This window comes from Bidens hawaiensis, unplaced genomic scaffold (genome assembly GCF_021521415.1).
Source record: "Bidens hawaiensis isolate Kalapana, Puna unplaced genomic scaffold, B.hawaiensis_p1.1 tig00015554_1, whole genome shotgun sequence".
Lineage (NCBI taxonomy): Eukaryota > Viridiplantae > Streptophyta > Magnoliopsida > Asterales > Asteraceae > Bidens > Bidens hawaiensis.
Genome location: NW_027492393.1, coordinates 151570 through 162183, shown reverse-complemented (window position 1 = coordinate 162183; position 10614 = coordinate 151570). Strand labels below are relative to the sequence as shown.

Genomic DNA, 10614 nt, shown 5'->3' with positions numbered 1-10614 from the left:
GATTTGTCACACTCGGTTTATTATTCGTTGTTGCGATTTGTGCTAGTGACAATGTTGTTTCCAGGTGAATATTGTTTGTTTGATTTTTATATCAAATTGATTATTGCTTTTAACATAGGCTTATTTGATTCATTAATGTTTTCAGTGATAATAAAGATGAGTTGCAAAGCTTAACAAGAAACTCGACGAATGTAGATAGGTTAGTTACCCTTAATTCAAGCATGTCGCGTGTGATTTCTTTGTTAAAAGCCTTAAGCATTAATACATTAATTTGAGTGATAACAGATTTACCACCATGGAAAGGAATGATAATGCTGTTGATGATCCAGAAATGGTAGCTTCCATGGTTCAAATGTGAGCATTTTTATTTATTTGTTTTTTTAGTTTAGTTTTCTCTAATTTCTAATATTCGGGCATGTGCGTCATTTATGTGATTAAATATATGTTTATCTCCTTAATAGTGACATATATACAATTTAATCTTGGTATTATATATTCAAAAGGTAGAATTACAAATATTAAAAACGAGGTATAAACATTAATGCAAAAAAAATATGTTAGCATCGATTTAGAGTTAAAGGTGACATGTGGCATAATAGCTTTTCATAAAAAAACCACATGGTTTTCCGCTATTACCTAAACCGAGTGATATCGGTAGTATCATGCCGGTGTTTATATATAATTATATAAACATATAGTACTGTATTTTATAAGCAATCTAAGTAATACATTTGTCTATACAATTATATAAAGTACGCACTATTTAATATAATTCCACTCAAGATACATTATACGGAGTATTATTTTTCTTATTTAAATAATAACTAGTCAACGCCGATGGATGTCCTATGTATAGACGAAAGCCCCCTAAACCTTGCGTAATGAATGGTCATAGGGTATCCTCAAATTTACCGTAACCTATCTCACACTTTAAACCTTGCGCATAACAATAGTGTGATCTGTTCACATGACCCGTTGATCCCTTAAGATCATGTATTTAATATACAATAACAATTTCTCTGGTTTCACGTTTATTTAGTCCATCACGACAATGTATGTCTGTAACTTATAAATACGATACTGTATGATCACACTATAAGAAAACGACGATATTTGATATTATAACAGAATGTTTTATCAAAAAACAAAAAAACAAAAAAAAAATCATCAAAAAGTATGATTCTTAGAAATGTGATTAGGCTTTTATTCCTTTTCCCTGTTATTCATCCTCCTTTATATAATCCTCCTCGTTTTCTTGACATTATTATATTCACATGATCCATGTCTGGTGACTAATAATAAAAACAGTATAGCAGTAAGCATTTATATTCTGATTCAACCAAACTTTGAATCCCCATAAATACAATCTTCACGTGTTACCATATTTACCTAAACAATCATGAATTCTGCATGCATGTACATTAAATTCGATTGCTAAACACCACTTTGACCCGACCCCACAAACTGGTCTAGCAAGCAGATCTGGCCTGCAAAGTCTCGTGGGAAAATATTATTAAGTCGACACTTCCATGTCTACATTTAATGACCTTTCTGATTTATTATGTATATATAAACATTTCACCTCACCGACGTTACAATTTAGCTAGATCCAACAATTATTATTAATGTCATCACTACATGACTAGTTAGCAGCATTTATTTGGTTGTCAAGAAAGTCATGTAGTTTCCGTAGAGTCCGTATGAGTGTTGTTGATACTCCTCATATATATATTGACCCACTGCCAATATTGTTCACTCCTTTATGATATATACTTGCATATAAAAGATTAAAAACAAAGTCCCTTAATAAATGATGAAAACAAAGTAGTAATAATAACTAGAGGTTTGAAACTCAACATGACTAGTGTCTTTTATGGTATATTTACATCACTTGTCTTTTATGGTATATTTACATCACTTTCTTCCTTCGGGTAACAAATTAACAATGGTGGGATGTGGATGTCAATTTTCATAGATATTTTTCTTACAAATGTGTCAAACTGAAGTCAAGCTGTCTTGTTTAACTTTGAAGAGTATTAAACTTGACCTTTATATTTAAAGTTCAAGTTCGGACTCTTCTCTGAACTCGAACTTAGCTCATGCTCTGCATATTTATTAATTTATTATTTTTTATGAATAAAACATAATTATTTTTCTCTGTGTTTATAATAGTTTACGCGCGCACACTTATATTTTAGTTGTTTATCATATTCATATATAATTACAATTTATATAAATAATAAACTCGTTTGAGCTCCCAAGGCTAGTCAAACTTGGTATATAAAGACCCCGGACTCCGCCTCACTTAGTAAGCATGCTTCGGTTTAGACTCACACCCGGGTTCAAACACATTTATTATCAACTAGGTTCAACCTTTTAGCGAATCTATCTTGAGCAGCTTACGAACGACTCAACTCGTTTACCTTATATTTAAGCCTCCAAACGGACCAAACAAGTTCAGCAAACTGATTTTAACCCATTTAATTTTGACACTTATTTTGTGGCACTCTATAAGTCTATATTAGAAGCCTGATACATTACAATATAATAAACGGATTACTAAAAGCATGGTGGTTTTGACAAAATATACAGGAGCATTCTTAACAGCACAGAGAGAAGGAAACTAGGTTACTTCTCATGTGGCACTGGAAACCCGATCGACGATTGTTGGCGGTGTGACAAAACTGGCAACGCCACCGCAAGCGCCTAGCAGAATGTGCAATCGGGTTTGGACGGAACGCGATCGGTGGTCGTGACGGTAAATATTATTACGTAACCAACCCTAACGACGATGACGCTGTAAACCCTAAACCCGGAACCCTAAGATACGCTGTCATCCAAGACAAACCGTTATGGATTGTCTTTAAACGAGACATGGTTATAACCTGAAAACAAGAACTGATCATGAACAGTTTCAAAACAATTGATGCTCGTGGAGTTAATGTTCATATTGCAAATGGAGCTTGTATCACAATCCAATATGTTACAAATATTATTATACATGGTTTGCATATTCATGACTGCAAGCGGACCGGTAATGCTATGGTTCGAAGCTCGCCTACTCATTATGGTTGGAGAACTATGGCGGATGGTGATGGTATTTCGATCTTTGGTGGAAGTCATATTTGGATTGATCATAATTCTTTATCTAACTGTGCCGACGGTCTGATTGACGCCATTATTGGTTCAACCGCTATTACTATCTCTAATAACTTATTCACTCATCATAATGAGGTATAAACTATAAAGTTTAAACCATTCTACATGTTTGCATAAACTGAAATCAAGTAAGAAGCTAATATTTATTGGCTTCGGTTCATAGGTAATGTTATTGGGTCATAGTGATTCGTACACACACGACAAGGTTATGCAAGTGACGGTTGCTTATAACCATTTTGGAGAGGGTCTTGTTCAGAGAATGCCAAGGTATGTAACAATTAACGAACCCGTTATGACCTGATACCAAACCAACCCGACCCGCTTATGCTGTGATCTTGCTTGTGAGTTCAGGTGTAGACATGGGTATTTCCATGTTGTAAATAATGACTACACACACTGGGAAATGTATGAGATCGGTGGCAGTGCAAACCCGACCATTAACAGTGAAGGCAACCGATACCTTGCACCAGCTGACCCGAATGCGAAAGAGGTATAAATAATAAAACCATCTATTTTTTTTCTCTGATTTCCTTCAAAATATCTTATTACCTCACCATTGCTGGTCCGGTATACTTGATCCAGGTGACAAAGAGAGTGATAACGACCGGGAAATGGAAGAATTGGAATTGAAGATCACAGGGAGACTTAATGTTGAATGGTGCATACTTCACACCATCGGGTGCAGGCGCGGGAGACAGTTATGCAAAGGCTTCGAGCCTAAGTGCTCAATCGTCTTCTGTGGTTGCCACTCTTACCTCCAGTGCGGGTGCGCTTTCTTGCCGCAGAGGAAAACAGTGTTAAATTGATTCATTTTGGTGAAATACAGAAGGAGATAATCTTTTTATATTTATAGAATTATTGGTCCCATTGTTAAAAGTTCAACCTCGGCTCTGCTCGCCAGAAGCATTGTTCTCAAATCACATTTCCATTATTAAAACCGCATTGTTACACTACGAGCCTATCACGAGTCTGTAAATTTATGTAGTTTACATGTAATTCTCTTGATAGAGAGCAGTTATCAACATTTAATGTCACACCCCGTTAAGCGAATTGCGGAAGCGTAAAACGGAAATGCAACAGATACAACTGGTATCAAATACATTGTTCATAAAGAAACATTACTAACTAATTTACAATATATTATATCGTTCTAACATCTTTTACAAACTAGGTGATACAATCAAACCGATTCTTCAATTACTTTACTTCTAACTCAAATGCCCATGACATCAATCACCAATCAGACACGTAACGCACAGGAAATTACTTCTCATATCTGATTACCTGAAAAGCATGTTAAAATAGGTCAACTACGAATAGTTGGTGAGTTTCATAAGTTTAACGAAATCAGTTCTGCGTACCACACAGTCATAGTTTGTATGTACGCGCGTATGTAAAAATATGTGTTTACGTTTGTATAAATATGTACAGCCATATCCTTGTGTGTGCATATGCACACATGTAAGTTTATAATATAAATTTGAAATTTCGGTAAAATCGTGGTTGTTTGTTCGTACTACCTGTTTCCAATTTCCGTGTTTAACCAACCACTGTGGACCCCCTTCCTCCCACAACGGTTCCACATAAACTCAACCACTATGGCCCCCCTTCCGCCCACAACGGTCTCGCGTTAACATCAAACATTATATAGTGTACACGCAAATAATTAGTATATTCTACACATAGTATTTCCTACGGCTAATCACATAGCATGTATATAGACACATATACACATATAGTATTTATCACGTATCACCAAATACTGTAGCTCCCCATCCGCCCACAATACGCATAATCACATTATTTTCTTAACATTCATGTCATAATCAAGTTAGTTCGTTTAATAAGTTGCAGCAGAACTTGGCTCATAGGCCATACTCAACTTTAGTTTATAAGTTGCAGCAGAACTTGGCTCATAGGCCATACTCAACTTTAGTTTAGTAAGTTGCAGCAGAACTTGGCTCATAGGCCATACTCAACTTTAGTTTAATAAGTTGCAGCAGAACTTGGCTCATAGGCCATACTCAACTTTAGTTTGTTACTATTGTGGCCACCCTTCCGCCCACAATAGCCCCATAAATATCATAGACCACGTTATCCCCATGGCCATTACAGACCATGTTGTTTACCAAATTAGTTATGTTTATCATTACACAATGTGTATGTATAAACATGTTGTCACGTGTAATTTCATTATGTTTTGCAATTCGTATTATCTCCGCTCAATATATCAATCAACGATAATAATCATCTTTCATCAGCACGTAGTCAATCATTATGTTTGTAGGGACTTTTCATATATAAATGTTCAGATATTTTATATCTTGAACCGTTTTCAGATAGATAACGTGTGTAAACATGCTTTCCACCCCAAAAGTTCGTAAAATAGTTTAAAGAGTGGGGTCATGAAACTCACCTTATCGTAGTTCGCACGGAAATTACGTATCAATAAGTCAGATGCCTCGTTTATAGCCTGATTCCTATAAACGGTATCGTATCGTTAATACTAGTACAGTGTTCAAGCTAAGTCGGGCCGTATAGATAATCTGGGTATAACTGTTAGGCCCAGAACATGACCATAGTCTTAGATTGTGACGTTGTATACTATGAAATGTTTAAAACTGGATTTGGCTTAGTTTCACCGTTTCCCGAGCCTAGCTCAGTTGATCGTTTATACGTTTCGGGATTAGGTAAGATCACATAAAACTTAAGTAACTATATTGACTGATAAAATGATTTGATTTTTGAAAGAATTTTAAGGTTTCGGTGTCTGGTTTGATCGCAGGGTTCGTTTCCGTTTTCACACGGGTTTGATTATACAAAACGCGCACAATCCACCCGAATTGTCCGGAATTCTCGTAAAAAGTTCGTTTTTATCAATATCATTCAAAAATATGATATTTGACCACTTTTGACATTTTGACATACCAGTCAGTCCGTTAAACACAAAACTGCCGGTTTCGTTAAAACAATTATAATTTAAATCTTTGACTAATCATAACTAAATATGTATTTATATATAAATTATGTAAATTTTTGTTAAAATACATTAAGACATGGAGAATTTTATAAAAATATTTTCAGAAATTTTATGATTATTTATTTATTTATAAAAATTCATTTAATAGGTTATAATCGTGTAATAAATGGCCCGTTTATATCAAACGACCTCCGAAAAATCCGATAATTTTTACAAATGGCCTCAATGTTATTACATAGCCCCTGCAAAATTTCCAGAACCTAACTCTTTTGACAAAATGCCTTTTTGTGCGTTTTTCGACTGTTAAAATTCGGTTAAGCCGTGATTGCACAAACCATACTTAGACATTTCCAATGATTCCCAAACTTTACCAGTGATCTTACCATCACATATTAAACTCCAAAACCAAGTTTCATAATTTTTCAATATGTTTAGCTATTTTTCCCAAATAAACGCTCATAAACGGAAATAAATTCACCAAATATTCTCCGTTTATCGAAAAATTACCAAATTTGAACAGGGACTCATTTATATGATCCCTAATGTCCCTGCAAGTTTTCACAAGCTAACAACAAGCACGTCACAACCTAATACTAAACAGCCCCTAAACGAGTGTTACGGGTTTACCTTGTCGGTTTTCGATGAATTTTGCTAGCTTAAACGACTTTCCGGGTCTCGGGTTGCAAACTCAGTATATCTACATATCATATAACATCAAACCAAGCATAAATCATCCATGTAACAGCCTTGATAATTAGGGTTTCGGTTTTGGGTTCAAACCGAACTTTCTAACCGTAAAAACGTTGTATTCATGTTCTAATCCGCGTTTTTGACCAAAAAAGTATATGTTCCTGATTTGTAAACATGTTTAACATCAAAACATGGTTTTACTTGATTTTTAGGGTTTTTGGATGGTTAAACATGTTTAAAACTAACTAAAACATGTTTATAAGTTAAAAATGATGAAATAATCAAGATACCTAGAGTTTTGAAGGAGGGTTGATAGAGCAGGAGTTAGAGCTGCTTGGACTTCAAATATTATGAGTTGTAATGAATAACTAAACTTAGGTAGTAAGTTATATAAAAAGGATGTGATGTTTGGTGGCTATTCCGATCGGAATTCAAGAAGAGCCCATAATGGGCTGTTTTGGCCCATTACTCTATTTATACAAGCCCAAACATGAAAAGCCCACTTCAAATTTAGTTCGGGTTCGGTTTTTCGCAAGAAAATTAATTCGGGTGTGAGAAATAGCGTAAAAACGAGTGTTTTTCAGCTTATTTTTGTAAAATAAGAAAAACGTACTGACTCGTTGTAAAATTCCAAAATATTTTCACGGATTGCTTAGAACATGTCATATAAGTGTTTTATAAGTCTTTTTCGGCTTAACAGATGCTACAATGCTTGTTTTGATATTAACGATTGCGTTTAAGCTTATAGGGTATCGATAAACGAAACCTTTTTCGTTTAAAGAGTTTTAAACGTACCGGAGCCTAGATATCAATATGTTAGCCTCTATAACATATATATAACTCGTATATGACCCCTCAGTATGTATACGGGTCATAATTAGTATCGGTCGGTTACTCGTTTAAGCACTACGAATTAACCGATTTATCGTTTACTTGTTACGTAATGAATATAGTGTACCTCGTTTTGTTTGCTATCGAACTAAGGCCATATTACTAATATTTTAGCTTGCATAGATCATATATCACTTATAGATGGCACCCTGGGATATCCGGACCATAACCAGACCCGTTTGGTTATTTGTTTGTTCGTTACGCAATAAGCGGTTAAACGCTTATTCGAGTTTGTAAGTACTAAGGTGTACTCGGTTTTGCTACGGATGTCACATTTAAGTATGTTTAGTGAGTGAGTATTCGATATGGAATAACACAAGAGTGTTCGGATATGTTTTTGTCGATCATATAAGGATTTACGTGTAAAATTAACCTTGAATAAACAAAATAATCGATCACAAGCGATTACAAGTTTAAAGCTAACAACATTTCAAACAAATAGGCAAAGGAAAAGTTCAGAAGGGCGTACTGATCCCGCTTCTTGTTTCGGTAGGGCTATACAAAGCCGACCTGTTACGCGGTCTATTTTCTTCCAACTGCCTGACAACCTCGTCCATCGAAGGTCTAACCAATGCGACCGGTGCACAACATCCCATTGTGAGCTTCAATGCTTGCAGCACACCTTCTTCCATTGGACTCCTAATCCCCTTCAACAACTCCACATCAAAAACCTCCATTGTTGTTTCCTCTAAAACTGCAGCTTTAACAACCGAAGGCAAATCAACAGGCTCTCCTTTCCCTTCGTTCTTCCCAGGCTTTTTTCCTAACAAAATCTCCAACAACAAGATCCCAAACGCGTACACATCGGTTCTAGAATTACAGTTCTTCATCTTTTGTAGATCCGGGGCCTTGTAGCCATCGGTTTTCGCAAGTGCCACTATTTCATCAGCCACCGACGGGCCCATTAGTTTGTAGAGCCCAAAATCCGTGACCCGTGCCACAAAAAGGTCATCCACAAGCACATTTCTTGACCGTATGTTGCCATGTGTAACGGGTGGGTCCATACCCGTGTGCAAATATGCAAGTCCCTTGGCTATAGCCAACGCAATCTTGTGCCGCCTTGCCCAATTCAAGACCGGTTTCCCTGGTTTTGATTCTGTAAACAATAATTATAATAATTATAAATCAATCAATTAAACAAGCACATACACAGTCTATAAATGGATATAACATATAAATATACCATGTAAAAGTTCATCGAGAGTTCGGTTTGGGAGATAATCGTAAATAAGAAGCTTTTCGCCTCTTTGCCCTTGATAAAAAGCTCTCAATGGGATCAAATTATCATGTCTAACTCTCCCCAACTGTTTGATCACCATCATACACGAACCTGAATCGTTACAACTCGATTCCCTTATTAACCTCAACGCAATCGTCCCACCATCCGAAAGCTTCGCCTTGTACACCGTCCCATAGCTCGTTTTCTCCATAACTTGACATGTCGCATTCAACACATCCTCGGTTGTCAAATGCTCACCCCCTTGAAACAAAATCAACCTCCCTTGACCACCATCACCGCTAACAACACCACTAACACCACCACCATCATCATCACCGTCGTCTACATCCTTAAACTCCTCATACTCCTCGTCAAAACTATTCCTTTTCTTACCTTGATAATATCCGATCAACAACGACGCAATAACAACCACACCGGCCATCAAACTAATCACAACACCCGCAACCACACCAGATCGCAAACCCGACAGTCTCCCACACCTCTTCAAAGGGGGCCCACATAAACTAGCATCATTCCCTTCAAACACATCCACCCCAAATCTTGACCCACCAAAATCAGGCAAAACCCCACTAAAATTATTATAAGAAAGATTCAATTTTTCCAACTGTAATTTAACCAAACCTTCAGGAACCAACCCAGTAAACTTATTATTACTTAAATCAAGCTCCTTTAACCCACTAAACCCAGTAATAAATTCAGGAACACCCCCAGTAAACAAATTACCCCCAAAATCAAGAACCATTAAACTATTACAACTAGCATCAGGCAACCCGGGCTTCGGAACCGACCCGGTTAACAAATTACCATGAACCCGAAACGAAATTAATTTACCATTATCACACAAATTCCAAATGGAAACCGGGACCGACCCGGATAACAAATTGTTACTGAAATCAATATCTTGTAAGGAAGAACTGTATCCGAGTTCAATTGGGATGTGGCCCGTGATTGAATTGGACGAAAGGTAAAGGTTTTGAAGGGTTTGAAGGTCACCAAGCTCCGGCGGGATGTGGCCGGAGAGATTGGCTGATGGGAGTTGAAGAGAGAGGAGATTAAGAGATGGGTTTTGTAAAGAGAGTGAGGTTAGACCAGTTTGGTGAAGAGAGTGGTGTGCAGTTGAGTTGGGTTTTGTTGGTGAAGACCCATTTGAGACCACGCCATTGGCATAATGGGGTAGTGGTGTTCCATGAGGAGAGTATTAAGTTTGGTGTGGTGATGGTGGTGCCTTGGGTTGATGGTTTGATTATGGTGAGGAGGAGTGTGATGTCGTGTGATGGTGAAGAGTGTGTGAGTGTGAAGAAGAAGAAGAAGAAGAAGAAGAAGGTGAGAAGGAGAAATGGAACCGCCATTGATGATGCAGAGTGAGTGATTGTGGGAAGTTGTGAAAGTGAAACTGGTGGTTTTGATTTGCGAGGAAAATATTTGAAATGATGGGGGTGTGGTTCTTTAAATATTGGCCGTTGGATGATGATCGGACGGTTGAGAGTAGGAGGTGGGTGCGTGTTACAAGTAACGGGTCATTTTGGGCTTTTAACTTGATCACGTAACTTATTTGAATATCATGCATGTTTAATGTTCACGGTTTGTATAGGGTGATGCTATGCATACATCAGCCCCTACGTGAGAATAAGGCTATACAGCTTCTATTTGTTCT

At 36.9% G+C, this 10614-nt stretch overlaps 2 pseudogenes across 2 annotated transcripts; one reads left to right on the top strand and one right to left on the bottom strand.

The window, feature by feature from the left end:
• Positions 1–295: 295 nt before the first annotated feature.
• LOC143549384 (putative pectate lyase 8) lies at positions 296–8086 on the top strand (annotated as a pseudogene). Its single transcript, XR_013138130.1, has 6 exons — positions 296–354; positions 2593–3234; positions 3323–3426; positions 3511–3649; positions 3742–4151; positions 8001–8086. The product of XR_013138130.1 is annotated as a putative pectate lyase 8 (transcript).
• Positions 8046–10309, bottom strand: LOC143549383 (putative kinase-like protein TMKL1; annotated as a pseudogene). The gene is made up of 2 exons (XR_013138129.1): positions 8904–10309; positions 8046–8816 (listed from the first exon to the last, which is right to left on the bottom strand). The product of XR_013138129.1 is annotated as a putative kinase-like protein TMKL1 (transcript).
• Positions 10310–10614: the final 305 nt, after the last annotated feature.